The sequence below is a fragment of the Syzygium oleosum genome, unplaced genomic scaffold (assembly GCF_021117445.2).
Source record: "Syzygium oleosum isolate NSW1041296 unplaced genomic scaffold, Sole_v2.1 Sole_v2.24, whole genome shotgun sequence".
Taxonomy (NCBI): domain Eukaryota; kingdom Viridiplantae; phylum Streptophyta; class Magnoliopsida; order Myrtales; family Myrtaceae; genus Syzygium; species Syzygium oleosum.
In genome coordinates, this window is record NW_026607508.1 from 325,145 (window position 1) to 342,840 (window position 17,696).

General features: G+C 43.1%; 1 long non-coding RNA gene across 1 annotated transcript in view; it reads right to left on the minus strand.

Moving 5' to 3' along the window:
- Positions 1-251, minus strand: part of LOC130134854 (uncharacterized) — a 65,119-nt gene extending 64,868 nt beyond the window's left edge. Inside the window, exon 1 of the long non-coding RNA XR_008814343.1 lies at positions 221-251. This is a non-coding gene — a long non-coding RNA (uncharacterized LOC130134854). The remainder of the gene's footprint in view (positions 1-220) is intronic.
- Positions 252-17,696: the final 17,445 nt, after the last annotated feature.

Consider the following 17,696-nt stretch of genomic DNA (forward strand, 5'->3'; position numbering starts at 1 on the left):
ATCGTCATAATTTAATCTACCAACGAACCACATTCAAATCTTGATTCTATCCCAAGATTAGCCACTAAACATGCCACAAATCACCCCAATCCATTCCACCAATTAATCACATTTATAAATTGGCCCGAACCCAAATTTATCCACTAATCCGGTACTAATTACACCCTAAACAAGTCTAAAATTACCCATTATACTAAGTAGGGATTAGGAAGTCACTTACTAGGTTTTGGCCCGGAGAAAATCTACTCGGGCCTAAAATGGCCCGGGTGAACAGTGCTGGGCTAGGCACAGGCGCGGGCCAAACGAGCGCGCTGACCGGCCAACACGGGCGCGGTGGCCGAACGGTGCGCTTGGCGCACGGGCGCTGTGGCCGAGCGAAGCGCCTGGGGTGCACGGGCGAGCGAGACGGGCGACGCGCCTGGCTGGACGAGCGAGGCACCGGGCAGTGGCTTGGGCTAAGCGGGCAACGGCTCGGCCACGGCCTGGGGTGACTTGGGCCGCGGTTTGGGTTGGGCTGGTTGGCGAGCCGGCCTGGCAAAGCCGAGGGAGGCGGGTTGGCCGCGAGCTGCGGCGGCCACGGTGCGAAGGAAGGCTGGGGCGGTGGCGGCGACGGCCAAGCGCGGCTAGACAGGCGCGGCGCGACGGGCAACGGCGGCGAGCTCGCTGCTGCGTGCGCGAAGGAAGAGGGAAAGCGGCTGGCGAGGCGACGGCGTCAGGCGAGCGGCCGGACGGATGGTGCAGCGCGGCGGTCGGGCGCGGCGAGCGGCGATCGGGCGAGCAGAAAAGAAGCAGGAGCAGAACCAGTCGGACCAAGGAGGAAGAAGGAAGAAGAAGAGAAAAAGAAAGAAGAAGAAAAGAAAGAAAGGAGGAGAGAGAGGGAGAGTGGACGTGCATGGGGCAGAGAGGGGGGGACGCGCGGGCAGGGGGGAAGGGATGGGCGCAGAGGGGAGAGAGAAAAATAATCATGATCCAACTGTCACGATTTGAACCCGAAAACGATCCAACGGTCCACAAAAATCCTAATTAATTATTTAGGAAAAAGGGCCAAAAGAAATAACTCAAAACACACTACGAGAGAGATCTACTAGTCCAAATCCGCACCTGGTCGAAATTTCACTTTTCACGTATCGCGGGCAATATCGACGCTGGCCACTATAATATCGACATCGTCCAATTAAATTCGTCCCGGGACTCCGAGAAATTCGACACCAAAGTTTGGGCTCTAAATAACGGCCAAATTCGATCGAGTGCGATTCTAGCGAAATCTCTAATTAAAAAAATAATAATAACCCAAGAGTGATCAGTTCCGAGCGAGATTTTATTATAAGCGCACTGACGAATTACACGTTTTATAAATCTCAAAAATGGGCCGAAATTCGGAATGTCACAACTCTTCCCCCCTTACAAAAATTTCGTCCTCGAAATTTACAATCCAACCCAACTATTCAAATAAATGGGGGTATTGGTGTTGCATCAACTCTTCGCTTTCCCACGTTGCACCTTCGGTTCCATGGTACTCCCAAATTACTTTGACCATCGGAATTGTCTTGTTCCGCAGCACTCGTTCCATTTTATCATCGATCCTTACTAGCCTTTCCACGTACGACACTCTGTCGTCCACGTCTATTTCTTCATAATTCAGCACGTGGGTCGGGTCCGGTTCATACTTCCTTAGCATAGACACATGGAATACATTATGCTCTTGAGACAAATTTGGCGATAGCGCGAGACGATAGGCCAAGGTGCCGATTCTCTCTAAGACCTCAAATGGGCCTACGTACCTCAGGCTCGACTTTCCTTTCTTGCCGAACCGTGATAATCCTCTCATAGGCGATACTTTGAGGAAAACGTAGTCCCCCACTTGAAATTCCAAAGGTCTACGTCTCCGGTCTGAATAATTCTTTTGGCAGCTCTGAGCGGTCTTAAGCCTATCCCGAATCACATTGATTGTTTCGACTGACTACTGAACCAACTCGGGACCCGTGATGCTCCTCTCACCAACTTCGTCCCAACAAACCGGTGTTCTGCAAGCTCTGCCGTATAGTGCTTCGAATGGTACCATTCTGATACTCTGCTGGTAGCTATTGTTGTAGGCAAATTCAACCAAATGCAGCTGTTCCTCCTAACCACCCTTAAAATCCAAAACACATGCTCGCAGCATGTCTTCCAAAGTCTGAATCGTCCTTTCAGACTGGCCATCCGTCTGGAGACCATAGGCCGTGCTAAACTGTAACTTCGTTCCTCATGCCGTATGAAGACTTTTCCAAAAAGCAGCAGTGAATTTAGGATCACGGTCTGAAGTGATCGTCACTGGCACTCCGTGCAGACGGACTATTTGACGCACGTAAATCTCGGCATACCTTTCCAAGGCAAAGTCCTTTCGCACTAGCAGAAGATGTGCTGATTTTGTCAATCGATCAACTATCACCCAAATTGAATCGTGACCCTTCTGACTTCTCGGTAATCCCATTACAAAGTTCATCGTGATGTGTTCCCATTCCCACTCGGGAATTTCCAATGGCTGCAACATTCCACCCAATTTGCAATGTTACGCCTTCACTTGCTGACATGTTAAACACTTGGCCACGTGCTTGGCTACGTCTACTTTCATGCCGTTCCACCAATAATGTTGTCGCAAGTTTTGATATATTTTCGTACTACCCGGGTGAATACTGTAATTGCTACGGTGTGCTTCATACAAAATCCCTTCCTTCAGTTCTGCATCACCGGGTACACATAACCGACCACGGAACTTCAGAATCCCATCCTCGGATACCTGAAAATCCGATTTCCTTTTTGTGGCATCCATACCCAAAATCTTCTGAATCTCCGGGTCCGTCGATTGTAAAGCCTTAATCTTAGTCCGTATTTCCGGTTCAATCTTCAATGCTGCAAGCAGACTCGAGACATGAGTCATTTCAAACTTAAATTCCGAATCCCGAACTCCCTCCAACAGAGTCCACTCCTTGACCATCATATGCGCGATGCTCGATTTCCGGCTCAGTGCATCCGCTACTTTATTAGCTTTTCCAAGATGATACATAATCTCGTAGTCGTAGTCCTTAAAGAGTTCCATCCAACAACGCTGTCTCATGTTCACTTCCTTTTAGGAGAACAAGTACCTTAAGCTTTGATGGTCCGTATAAATCTGAAATTTCTCCCCACACAGGTAGTGTCTCCAAATCTTAAGAGCGAAAATAATCGTGGCCAATTCTAAGTCGTGCGTCGGATAATTCTGCTCATGTGGCCTCAATTGACGCGATGCGTATGCCACTACTCTTCAGTATTGCATTAGCACACATCCCAATCCCCTCAACGACGCATCACTGTAAATTTCATATCCACCCGGTCCTGACGGGATCGTCAACACTGGCGTGGTCGTCAACCTCTGTTTCAATTCTTGGAAGCTCCTTTCGCACTTATCCGTCCATTCAAACCTCGTCTCCATTTTTAATAACCGCGTCAACGGCGTCGCTAATACCGAAAACCTTTCCACGAAACGTCTATAATAACCTGCTAGACCCAAGAAGCTCCAAACCTCGGTTACTATTGTCGGCCTCGGCCAATTCGTGACGGCTTCAATCTTTGTCGGGTCCATCGCAATCCCTTCCCCGGATATCACATGTCCTAAGAACGCCACTCGATGAAGCTAGAATTCGCACTTACTGAACTTAGCGTAGAGTGCATGTTCCCTCAAGGTCTATAGAACCTTTTCCAAATGTACCTCATGCTCGGCGGAACTCTTTGAATACACCAGAATATCGTCTATGCACACGATCACAAACTAATCCAGAAACTCCTTGAATACCCGATTCATTAAATCCATAAGGGCTGCGGGGGCGTTCGTCAGTCCAAACGGCATCACCGTAAACTCATAGTGTCCATACCTCGTCCTAACTGCCGACTTCAGCACGTCCTCCTTCTTGATCCTCAATTGGTGATAGCCAGTCCTAAAATCGATCTTGGAAAACACTGACACCCCTTGAAACTGATCAAACAGGTCATCAATCCTTGGCAACGGGTACTCATTCTTAATGGTCACCTAATTCAACTGTCCGTAGTCGATGCACAACCTCAAGGACCCGTCCTTTTTCCTCACGAATAAAATCGGCGCTCCCCATGGAGACGCACTCGGACGAATGAAGCCTTTATCCAATAACTCCTGCATTTGGACCTTCAATTCTTTCAATTCTGATAGTGGCATCCTAAAGGGTACTTTCGAGGTCGGTTCCGTCCTTAGGGCCGACTCAACCACAAACTCCATTTCACTATCAGGTGGCAATCCCGGCAATTCCTGAGGAAAGACATCGGGAAGGTTACACACCTCGGCTATGTCCTTTAGCCTTGGTTCCTCAACCAACTAATCAACCACAAAATAATTATCTTCCTATACCTCAAAGACAAAACTCAATCCATCCAATTTCAATCCACAGTCTCCCAAAACAAATTACCCCAGTTCTTTACAGAATCCGAAATTTCCAAGCAACACACATCCTTCCCAACCCGTCCAAAAATGTCATCAGTAATTCAGAAATCCTCAAACTGATTGCGCCTATTCACCATAAGTGGTTATAAGTCTTACATGACCATTCAAGTTATAATTTCAAAATCCTCTCTTATTGCACCCACTATCATCACATAACGCATCCAGACTTTCAAAACAAATCCTCTGATTCCTTCCCAACCACCGCGTACATCTTTCCTTGTGCTTGCGGTTAATCTGGTTAATCCGCGGGGCAACTCTCGCTTAATGTCCGACTTGCGGTTGTTGTTGCTGTATTAACGGTCTAGCTTATCAATTCGGGTAGTTTCTCACTTGGTGACCATGTTGGCCACATCCAAAATACGCTCTAGGTCCACCTGGGCAGGGGCCATTCCTGTGCCTCTTTCCATAAGACCGACATGCGGTATTGGAGTAGTAATTCGGCGTTCCAAAGGTCTTTCTTACTAGAGGGACAAATCTCCGATTTTCTGTCATAGGCTTCTTTCCAAAGTTCCTATTATCCCTAGCCGGCGCGTACCGCGATCCAGAAGTGGCAGCCCTTTCACTCGTATCCGTGTCAACCATCGAGCTTTCTCATACAACTCATTGTAATCCCTTAAGACTCAAAAGTACTAACTGATTGCGGAATTCCGGTTCCAATCCATCCCGAAACCTCCTTGTCCTATCCACATGGTCCTTGACCATCCTTGGTGCATACTTAGGCAACCTTACAAACTCAATCTCGTACTGATCGACTGACATCCGATTTTAGCGAAGCCGAAGAAACTAGGTCATTTTCTGTCCTCACGCACTCTCTGAATGTACTTCTCATTGAAGGCCTCGACAACGACACCCCAGTTTGGAATTATGCCCTTCGAAATATCCTACCTTGGGGGTCCTTTTACCAATCACTTGCATTTCCTTGGAATTGGTATACAGCCAGGGTTACTTTCTCCTCATTAGTGCACCCAAATACCTCAAAAGCCTTTTTTCTAAGTCCTCTATCCAAAGTAATGTAGCCTCAGGGTCACCTCTTCCCATCGAACCTTGCAGGTTTAAATTTCAAAAATTTTCCAACCAACTAACGCATCTGTCTGACTGCATTAACTTGCCCTTGACCTTGATTCCCAACATTTCCATTACACCCATGATTCTCGTTATTTCCATTGACGGCGACAGCAGCGGCCTCAGCAGCAGTAGCGACAGTAGCATTTCGCTCATCAGTCTGTCTTCCCATTAAAATTCCAACTCCCTCGAGTGCCCTCAAAATCTCATCCTATCTGGGATCCCCCACAACTCCAACTTGCGGACCTACGCGACCTCGACCTCGACCTCTTCCTCGGCTACTCATACTCACAGGGTTCACACCACTCACTTACCTGGTATAATTCCCCTGGGGAATTAAAGACCTAGGCCAACTATACCAGTCTAAAGTCCTAGGCAGTGAATCGCAACAACCATTCACTAAGCAGGCAGCCAATCACAAACAACAGCCAATCACAACCAACAAAGTTCGTGTACTTACCTCAAGTCCTGACGCACATGCACCTCACATAATATTGCATAAAATCACTCAGCAATCATAATCATACAGTCTGGGGTACGCATGACACACAAGTCTCCCTAACTAACTACCCCAAAGTCATCGCTCCTTATCACTCTAGGCTTCGACCAACTTGGATCAAGCTGACCTTGCTATGATACCAAATCAACCGGGGTGTCACGCCCCAAACCCCGACGGACTCGCGACACCCCTCCGAAGGTCGTATTGAACGCGATGTCCCAGGACGCGTCGCCGACCCAAACGAACTACGCAAGCAGAAGCGAAATAAAACAACCCAGACAACTAACATGATGACAAAAGGATAGCACGAAACAATAATTGCATAACATCATAAAGCAGTCACTATTACAAAACGATAACCCAGGCTACCAATTTGAAATCACGATTATCAAAAGGGGGCGGTGGTTGACAAATTTATCTCCTCTACGAAAAGGTACTCAAAAGACAGGGTAATTTGATCAATCCCTGTGGTACTCTGGCGGCATCTCCGAATCGATCACGATCGCGGATCTGAAAATGGTTATATAATAACCGTGAGAACGAGTCTCAATAAGCAACACCCTAAACCCCACGTAGGCCAATACGTACCCAGACAAGTTTTTAACATGCAATCTAACCGATAATATATATAATTCACATCAATGGACTTACCTCGCCATCCAATCACATGCCCACACTACACATTAGTCAAATCATGATAATGAAATAATATCCCGATAATATAACACAATCATTCGAGCGCCATCCACACTCGCACCCAACCAATCTAACCAAACATCCACACGTACCATCAATCAATCCAATCGAACATCCACACATACTTTAAGCCAATCCGACCTATCACATTTCGCACACGTGCCCAACCAACCATCTCACGACCCGCGCCACTGCGCCTCAGGTCCATTCTCACAGCCCGTGCCAATGCACCTCAGGCTCAGCCCTCAGATCAACCCGAGCTCTGTCCTTCACTGGACATCTCGCACTTTCTCACGACCCGCATAAACACGCCTTAGGTCTGACTTTCCTTTCACGGACCACCGTCAACACGTCTCAAGTCCGTTCTCACATGCATACAAGCCACACAATTCAATCAATTCCCAATGACCGCCGTCAACACGTCCCAGGTCAAACTTTCCTTTCACGGACCACCGTCAACACGTCTCAAGTCCGTTCTCACAGGCATACAAGCCACACAATTCAATCAATTCCCAATGACCGCCGTCAACACGTCCCAGGTCAAACTTTCCTTTCACGGACCACCGTCAACACGTCTCAAGTCCGTTCTCACAGGCATACAAACCACACAATTCAATCAATTTCCAATGACCGTCGTCAACACGTCCCAGGTCAAAATTTCCTTTCACGAACCACCGTCAACACGTCTCAAGTCCGTTCTCACAGGCATACATGCCACACAAATCAATTCACCATTCTCACACGTCATACTAACCAAATTCCAATCACGAGTTCACCAAAGAAGCCCACGAATCCGACATTCAAGTCGGCCACATTTAAACGTCAATATCACTCACAATTGCCACAATACACAAGCCATTAAATCCATCTCAATCAGCCACTAATTATGCCACAATATCATCATAATTTAATCTACCAACGAACCACATTCAAATCTCAATTCTATCCCAAGATTAGCCACTAAACATGCCACAAATCACCCCAATCCATTCCACCAATTAATCACATTTATAAATTGGCCCGAACCCAAATTTACCCACTAATACGGTACTAATTACACCCTAAACAAGTCTAAAATTACCCATTATACTAAGTAGGGATTAGGAAGTCACTTACTAGGTTTTGGCCCGGACAAAATCGGCTCGTGTCTAAAATGGCCCTGGTGAACAGTGCTGGGCTAGGCATGGGCGCAGGCCAAACGGGCGCACTGACCGGCCAACACGGGCGCGGTGGCCAAACGGTGCGCCTGGCGCACGGGCGCGGTGGCCGAGCGACGCGCCTGGGGCGCACGGGTGAGTGGGACGAGCGAGGCGCCGGCAGCGGTGGCCTTGGGCGAGCGGGCAACGGCTCGGCCACGGCTCGGGGTGACTTGGCCGCGAGTGGGTTGGCTTGCCGGGCGGGCTGGCTGGCCGCGAGCTGCGACGGCGATGACGCGGAGGAAGTGCCGGGCGGCGGCAGCAGCGGCGGACAAAGTGCCGGGCGGGACGGGCAGCGGCAGCGAGCTCGCTGCTTCGCGCGCGAAGGAAGAGGGAAAGCGGCTAGCGAGGCGACGGCCTCAGGCGAGCGGCCGGACGGACGGTGCAGTGCGGCGGTTGGGCGCGGCGAGCGGTCCGGCGCGACGAGCGGCGGTCGGGCGAGCGGAACAGAAGCAGGAGCAAAACCAGTCGAACCAAGGAGAAAGAAGAAAGAAGAAGAGAAAAAGAAAGAAGAAGAAAAGAAAGAAAGAAGGAGAGAGAGGGAGAGTGGACGTGGATGGGGCAGAGAGGGAGGGGACGCGCGGGCAGGGGGAAGGGACGGGCGCAGAGGGGGGAGAGAGAGAGAGAGTGTGAGAATAATAATCACGATCCAACGGTCACGATTTGAACCTGAAAACGGTCCAACGTCCACAAAAATCCTAATTAATTATTTAGGAAAAAGTGCCAAAAGAAGTAACTCAAATCACACTACGAGGGAGGTCTACTAGTCCAAATCCGCACCCGGTCGAAATTCCACTTTTCACGTATCCTGGTCAATATCGACGCTGGCCACTATAATATCGACACTGTCCAATTAAATTCGTCCCGGGACTCCGAGAAATTCGACACCAAAGTTTAGGCTCTAAATAATGGCCAAATTCGATCGAGTGCGATTCTAGCTAAATCTCTAATTAAAAAATAATAATAATAACCCAAGAGTGATCAGTTCCGGGCGAGATTTTATTATAAGCGCATTGACGAATTACACATTTTATAAATCCCAAAAATGGGCCGAAATTTGGAATGTCACAAAAGAGAAACTAATTTTGGAAGGTTATAATACGAGTTGTGTTTATAAATGAATAAATAGAAATAATTCAAGCACACTCAATTAATTAGAATGCGTACCTGATTTTCTTCCAAAAATAATATGCAACTCGATATTGCCAGTAATTCCTGCACAAATAAAATATGTCTGCCGAAATTTGAAATGAGAATATTACCTTGTATTTGAGTCTGAATATGACTTTCAAACTGAAATGGCTTGAGTCTGAGAAGTTCCTGTCTTAGAAAATCTTCAAGTAGAAGGGTAAGTAATGCATAATTTATTACGAATAAATTCAAATGAGGATTTATCTAATGGTTTTGTGAATATATCAGCTAATTGATTTTTTGAATCAATGAATTGAATATTCACATCACCGTTCTGAACATGATCTCTGATGAAGTGATGCTTGATTTTAATATGCTTGGCTTGTGAATTGAGAATTGGATTTCTGGTCAGATTGATAGCGCTAGTATTGTCACAATTGATTAGAACATTTGATTCGTTGACTCCAAAATCTTGCAGTTGTTGTTTCATCCACAGAATTTGAGCACAACAATTTCCCAAGGCCACATATTCTGCTTCTGCTGTAGAAAGCGCAACTGTGCCCTGCTTCTTTGAGTACTAGGATACTAAAATATTTCCAAGTAATTGGCATGTCCCTGTGGTGCTTTTTCTATCAACTTTACATCCAGCAAGGTCAGCATCAGAATAACCAATAAGTCTAAAATCTAATTCTTTTGAATAACAAAGACCTAACATTGGATAAGTGCCAATGTATTTGATTATTCTTTTGATTGCTGTAAGATGTGATTCCTTTAGATCAGATTGAAATCTGGCACACATACAGACACTAAATAATATATCAGGTCGAGATGCAGTAAGATATAGCAATGAACCAATCATACTTCTGAACACCGTCTGATCAACCTATTTACCGTTCTCATCCTTGTCCAATTTGGACGAATGAGACATTGGAGTGTATGTTTTCTTGCTGTTTGGCATTCCAAACTTCTTCACAATCTCTCTAGCATACTTTTCTTGGCAAATGAAAGTACCATCCTTGGTCTATTTCACTTGTAGTCCAAGAAAGAATGTCAATTCTCCCATCATGCTCATTTCGAACTCATTCTGCATGCACTTTGAAATTTCCTTGCAAAGCACTTCATTAGAGGATCCAAATATAATATCATCCACATAAATTTGAACAATTAAGAAATCCTTACCTTGTCTCTTAATAAATAGAGTTGTATCAACTTTACCTTTTGTGAAGTCATTCTGCAGAAGGAAATTACTTAACCTTTCATACCAAGCACGTGGAGCTTGTTTCAGACCATAAAGCGCTTTTTTGAGCTTGTAAACATGATCAGATTTTCTTGGTTCTTCAAATCCAGGAGGTTGTTCTACATATACCCCTTCCTTGATGTAACCATTCAGGAATGCACTTTTCACGTCCATCTGAAACAATTTAAAGTTATGAAAACAAGCATAAGCTAAAAGTAGCCTTATGGCTTATAACCTGGCAACCGGTGTATATGTTTCATCATAATCTATGCCTTCTTCTTGTCAGTAGCCTTTTGCTACAAGCCTTGCTTTATTCCTTGTGACTTTTCCTTTGTCATCCAATTTGTTTATGAATACCCATTTTGTTCCAATTACTGGATGATTCCTAGGTCTGGGTACAAGCTCCCATACTTCATTGATTCTAAATTGTTGAAGTTCTTCCTGCATTGCTTCCATCCAACTTTCGTCTGTAAGTGCTTTATCAATTCCTTTTGGTTCTATCTCAGATATCAATGCTAAGGCATTGATATTTTCTTTATGTTTAGATCAAGTCTTGATGCCATCTTCAATTTCTCCGATAATAAGATTCTTCGGATGACTGGATTCATGTTTCCAGTTTCTGTTAAATCTCTCCTTCTGAGTATCATCAGATTCTGAAGATTCTGATTGAGTTTGGATTAAATGTTCTTTTCCTTCTTCTATAGATTCAATGATCTTTGGAGACTCTTGTTGAGCTTCAGACAGCTCTTGAACATTGGGAGATGGTTTAGATTCATCTTTGTGAGTCTGAACATTTTCATCAAATCTCACATTCATGGTTTCTTCCACAGTCTGAGAATTCTTGTTGAAGACTCTGTATGCTTTGCTTGTAGTAGATATCCAAGGAAAAATCTTTCATCTGCTTTCTCATTAAACTTTCCAGAGCGATCATTTGGATTTTTAAGAATAAAGCATTTACAACCAAACACTCGAAAATATGAAACATTGGGTTTTCTACCTTTGCAAAGCTCATAGGGGGTTTTGTCAAGAATAGGCCTCAGAAAAACTCTGTTAATAATATAGCAAGCTGTAGAGACTGCTTCTACCCAAAATTGATAAGGAATCTTGCTTTCAATCAAAAGAGTTCTTGCCATATCTTGCAAAGGACGATTTTTCCTTTCCACAACATCATTCTGTTCTGGTGTATAAGGAGTAGAAAAATTGTGTTGAAAGCCATTTTCCTCACAAAAATTTGAAAAGCTTTGATTTTCAAATTCTCCCCCATGATCATGAAAAGCCATTTTTCATTCTGAATCCTTTTTGCAAATTTTGAGAAGTATGAAAATGTTTCATTTTTGTGAGCAAGAAAGAATACCCAAGTAAATCTGGTAAAATCATCAACAATGACTAAACAGTACTTCTTACCACCAATGTTTTGAGTTCTGGTTGGTCCAAACAAATCCATGTGTAGAAGCTGCAAAGCACGATTAGTAGAAACATGATGTATAGTCTTAAAAGAACTTCTTACTTGTTTCCCTAAGGTATAAACTGTGCATAATTCTGTTTTCTTATAATTAGGACTTGGAAGACCTCGAACAAACTGTTTGTTTGAGATCTTTGAAATTTGCTTCATGCTGATGTGTCCCATTCTTCTATGCCATAAGTCCTCATCTTTCTTGATAGAAATTAAGCATTGAGTAGAATCAAACTTTACATCAAGAAGCTATATATTACCATGTCTTCGTCCTGTGAATATCTGAGAGTTGTTTTTACTGGAGCCAGAGCAGATGTTTTCTTGGAAGCTTATTTTAAAGCCTGTGTCACATAGTTGGCTTATGCTGATCAGATTGTAATTGAGACTTTTTACTAATGAAACATCATTGATAGTAAGTCCTCCAACTTCAACTGTTCATTTTCCAACAATTTTTCCTTTGTTATTTCCTCCAAAGGAAACACTTCCACCATTCAGACTTTGAAATTTGATAAACATGCTTGGATCTACTGTCATATGTCTTGAACAGCCACTATCCAAGTACCATTTCCTTTTTCTTTTGCTAGTAACCTGCAAGAATTATATACATTCAAGCTTTCTTTGGTACCTAGATTTGTTTGGGTCCTTGAGAGTTAGTAGTATAGGCTGTTTTTACAAAGTTTCTCTGAATTGGTCTCCAGACCTTAGGACAATCCTTCTCAAAGTGCTGTGGATCTCTACATTTTGAGCACTTGAGAGCACTTCGGCTAACAGGTTTTACGAAATTCCTTTGGAAGTGATTTTTGTAGGTTTGTCTAGGAGGTCTTTGCCTTAATCTCTCCTTGACCTTTGGAAAATCAATCAAATGATCACTTTCCTTAATAAATCAAGGACCAGATTTATTATAGTAAGGAATTTTTATAGAAAAAATATGTTTCAGCATTTTTGAACAATTTGAAAATTTGGAAGTAATATCAGAAAACTTCCTTTTCAAAACAGAATTTTCTTTGGCAAATAAATCTCGATTTTCCTTGATTTGATGAAATTCTTTTTGCAGAAAATCGATTTTGTCTTTTTGAGAAATATCCTGTTGCCTTAGCACTAAATTCTCCTTTTTTAGTTCAGAGATTCTCTTAAGAGCAGCCTTAAATTCCAAGCATAATTCATCAATATAATTTGACACTTAAATTGGAATTTCAGGATACTTCATGTCGATTTCAACTTCAGTATCAGAATCTGAGTCTGAACTTGAGTCTGAGTCTGACTTGGCCATCAGACAAAAGTTTGAGATATCTTCATCACTTTTTTCACACTCCGTATCACTCCAGGTTTTTGCTTTCAAAGCTTTCTTTGCCTTTTCAAATTTGCTCTTCTTTTTCTTCAGAAGTGGACAGTTTGGTTTGATGTGTCCGCGCTTCTTGCAATGGAAGCAGATTACTTCTTTTGATTTTTCTACATCATCAGAGATTCCCTTTTTCTCAAAAGGCTTCTTTCCTTTGAAGTTTCTTCCTTTCTTTTTCATCTTTCTGTACTTCTTTATGAAGAGAGCTAATTCTTCATCATCAACATCCTCTTATTCTGAATCTGCATCATCAGAATCAATATTAGATTTCAAAGCAATTGACTTCTTACCTCTAGATTCATTCTCCTCATTCAGTTGTTCAGTTTCATATGACTGAAGAGTTCCAATCAGTTCATTCACTGATAGAGGCATGATCCTTTAAGTTTCTCGAAGTGAGGTTTTTATGTTATCCCATTCCTTTGATAATCCCCTCATAAGCTTGTTCACTTTCATTGCATCTGAGACTGGTTGTCCTTCATATGTAAGACCATTCACTATATCGGTAAATCTGTCATACATATCAGCAATTGATTCTCCTGACTTCATCTTGAAGGATTCATATTATCCGAGCAATAGATTGATCTGAGTTTTCCTTGGCTCGATCTGTTCCTTCATATGTTGTATAGAGCGTGTCCCAGATGTCCTTTGCTAATTCACAAGAAGCAATATTCTTATATTCAATAGATGCCAAAGCACAGTAAAATGAATAAATTGCTTTTGAATCTAAAGCTTCTCTTTTTGATATCTCAGCTTGAGATAATGGAGCTTCTTCTGGTTTTTCTTTTGAAGCAGATGCAGATGTAGAGGACTTAGGATTGACTCCTCTGATGACAACATCCCACTGCATGTGATTAACTGATCTGATGAATGCTTTCATCTTGTTTTTCCAGACGCTGTATTCCTTGCCATCAAAATATGGTGGTTTGGAATTGCTTTATCCTTCAATGAGACCTAGAACACTCATGCTAGCCATAAGATCGTTAGCTTAAAAGTAAAAAGCACTTCAGTAAACGAGCAACCTAGCTCTGATACCAATTAATGTAGCTAGCAGGTATCACCTAGAGAGGGGGTGAATAGGTGATTTGAGCAATTTTGATGAATTTAAAGCGGAAATAATCAGTAAAGTCTGAATAATGTTCAGATTCTGAATGTTATAGTGTGCAGTGTAAATAGTATAACAAGAAATTAGGGAAAGAAGGAACTGCACACAAGAAGTTATAATGGTTCGGCTTAGATCAAGCCTACGTCCACTCTCCCACGCTGACAGCCTACTGGCTGGATTCCACTATGTGATCAAAGGGATTACAAGATCTGAGTGATATCACTCAGTAAATGATAGAACTTTCTATCTCGCACAATCACTTTTACAGAGTATCCCTCAAAATCTCAGTATTTGGCTCAGGAAAGACAAGTAGTAGAATCGGAATGAACTCAAACTTTGGACTTATTGATTCTCGATTTCGTTTTCTACCTTCTGCTCCTTATTAGTCTCCTTTTATACTCCTCCTGTGATATCCTGAAAATTCGATCAAATTTGGTGATTTATGAAATGGTGATTTCATCGACGCTCTATTAGTTAATTCTCGCTCTGGCCTGATCACCCAGGGAATACTAACCAAAGGGGAAAGGCTATCAAAGAATTTATTTCTAGCAGCCGCCCGTTAGTTCGAGATAAACTATAGTTGCGATTGATCGATTTCAGCCACGAATTATGATCTAATTTTGCGTGTCGAGTGCTCAAGGATATCACACCCGAAATGTAGGACGTCGCCTCATAATTTTTACGAATTGGCCATCGAAAATTATTTGCTAAATTACCCTTCTAGAAATTTTTTTGTTAGATTAAATCTTGGCCTTTGGATTGAATTTGGAGAGCAAGGCTTGATCTTAGCCCTTGATCTTTGCTTGGGCATCAAGAACACATCCTAGCCCGTGATCTTTGCTTGGGCATCAAGAACATATCTCAACCATTGATCTTGATTTAAATTTAAACCCTCTTTCTCTCTCTCCTCACTTTCTCTCTTATTCTCTCTCTCCCTCTCTCTCGGCCGAATACCCCACCACCGCTGTTCATCCACCAGCCCCTCACGCCACCATCCTTGAGCCCCGTAGATCGCAGTGTGCCGTTCACCACCGTTTGCCACTTGCCGTGTCAAGCCGAGGCCGCACAGCCCGTGTCGTCGCCGTCGTCCTCGCGTCGTCATCATTGTTAGATGAGTAAGTTAACATCTAATCCCTTGTTTAGGATGTTTAACTTGTGTAGGGTAGCTTAGCTAGTTATTGTTTTAGTGTGTTTAAACTTCTAGAATGAGCGTTGGCGGGTCTTGATTGCTAGACTAAGTTGAAATAGATGTTGGATGTTGATTTGAACTCTTGGTGTGGTATTTTCATGGCTGAGAAGTGGTGGATCTCAAAGTTGAAGGCGTTTCTTGGAGTTTTTATCTTGATTTCAGAACTGATTTTACTGTACGTCCCTGGTTTTCCATTTTTATAGAGCATTTTGTGGTTCGAATCTTAAAATGTTTTCTTCATAAAAGTTGTTCACAAGATCTTGATCTATAGCATACTTAAATTTCAGATTTTTCTGAGCTCAAATGGGTTACACGAAGGTCCAATTTCTTACCGAATCAGAACTGTTTTATACTGTGGATTCTGTGAACTTCGTGCCTTCTCAGATTTTTATAAAACTTTCCAGTTCGATTTCGACCATACTTCCTTCACAAGATTTGTAAACGAAATCCATGTCTACAACATATAAAAATTTCAAAGTGTTTTGAAAGGATTTGGTTTGTAAAACGAGTATTTCTTTTGGTTGAGTTCCCCTGTTCTGGCGGACCAGTTCTGGGTTGTTTCCGAGCCATCAAAAGTGATCTTTGTATAAGGATTTTGGGATTGTGTTCTTCATGGAAAATAATTGTGAAGGTCTTGTTTATAACATATTCGAATTTTATAATTTTTGGAAACCATTTGCTATGCTTTTGAAGTTGATTTCCCAAATCATACAAATCTGTCCAGTTTTACTAGAATTCCATAATCTGCTGGTCTTTAATCGAAATCCTTGACTTTCGATTTCCGGCCTAATAGAGACAGTAACCACAATTACCTAGCTTTTCAATAATGTTTATTTGGCTGTGATCCGATGTTGAATGCTTTTGTAAATTCATGTTTTAAAATGAGGTTCACAAAGTCGATTGACCGTTTGCATGTGTGACCACTTGTTATTGTTGTGTGGCATTGATGTGAGCACGATTCATGGATACATTGGCTAAATGAAAAGATAAGAATTGGCCTGAATGCTTGTGTGCTCGTGTGGTCACATGTTGGAGCCGTCTTGCTGTAGATCGCTTGACGATGCCTGATTTATCAGGGTCTTGCTGTAGATCGCTTGACAATACTCGATTTATCGGATGCCTGGAGATTATCTGGATTGCCGATACTCCGGATGCCTTGTCGTGGCCTGAGGTCGGACTCGATGCTCCTTACGGGATACCATCTTAGTGTAGATCGTTTGATGTTGCCGTATTGGAACGCCGTCTTACTGTAGATCGTTTGACGATGTCGTGCCCAACGGGGTGGGACGATGCCTGGGTAGGTCCGGAAGACTGCCATCTTGTTGCAGATCGCTTGATGTGTAGTGGCCCCGATGGGGCGTAATAAATGAAAAACGTGTGATGCATAGTGCTTGATTATGGGGTAGAAACTGCTAGGCATGGTATGGGACGTGCCTAAGTGGATTTTGACTTATAATCGAGACACGCGCGATTGTGATGCATTGATGCATGGGAAATCTCATCACACGTTCTGGGTATGTGATATGTTTGATGCATCGTTGTGACATATGACTATTTATGTTATGCATAATATGTGTGCCAAGGCAAGGTAAGGATGCCTGTGGTTGGTTAATGATTTGTGTCCAGTGCATGGTCGCATGATAAGGGACCCCCGAGGTGAGTTGGCCTTCTAAACGGGGCTTAGGCGTTAACTTATTGAGATTTTTATCTCATTTGTGGTTGTTAAATATTTTTCAGGCCCTTAGCATGTTGATGCAGCCAGTATGGTTCGGGGTGCCTGGAAGCTGACTTTTTGGTGAAGTAGATTGACCCCAGACTGTCATCTTTTTGTATACTTTTATGGAAATGCTAGAAGTGGGCTTGTGAAAATGTTCCCAGAGGTTAATCAAGTAAATGTTAAAATGGTGTTTTGATTTCAATGTTGTAAACCGTTTTCCTATCTATTCTTGTTTATTGTTATTGTCTAGGTGAATCTTTGTTTAGCTTCCTCATGCGTAATCAAAAGATAAAATGTTGGGTCGGCGACGCATCCTGAGACGTCGCATCATAATGACCATTGCAGGATGTTACGCGCTCGCGAGGTTCGGGGCATGACATCCTAGTTTAATTGGTATCAAAAGCAAGGTCAGCTCGAATCCAATTTTGGTCGAGACCTGGAGTGATAAGGTGCGAGGGGTTTTGGGATAACAAATTAGGAAAACACTATGTGTCTATGTTTGGTTGTTAGTTTCTTTTAAAGCGAGTTGTTCATGATTTCTAATTCCTTATTGGAATTGGAAAGCAGGTCTTTGTAAAGATCTTGTGAA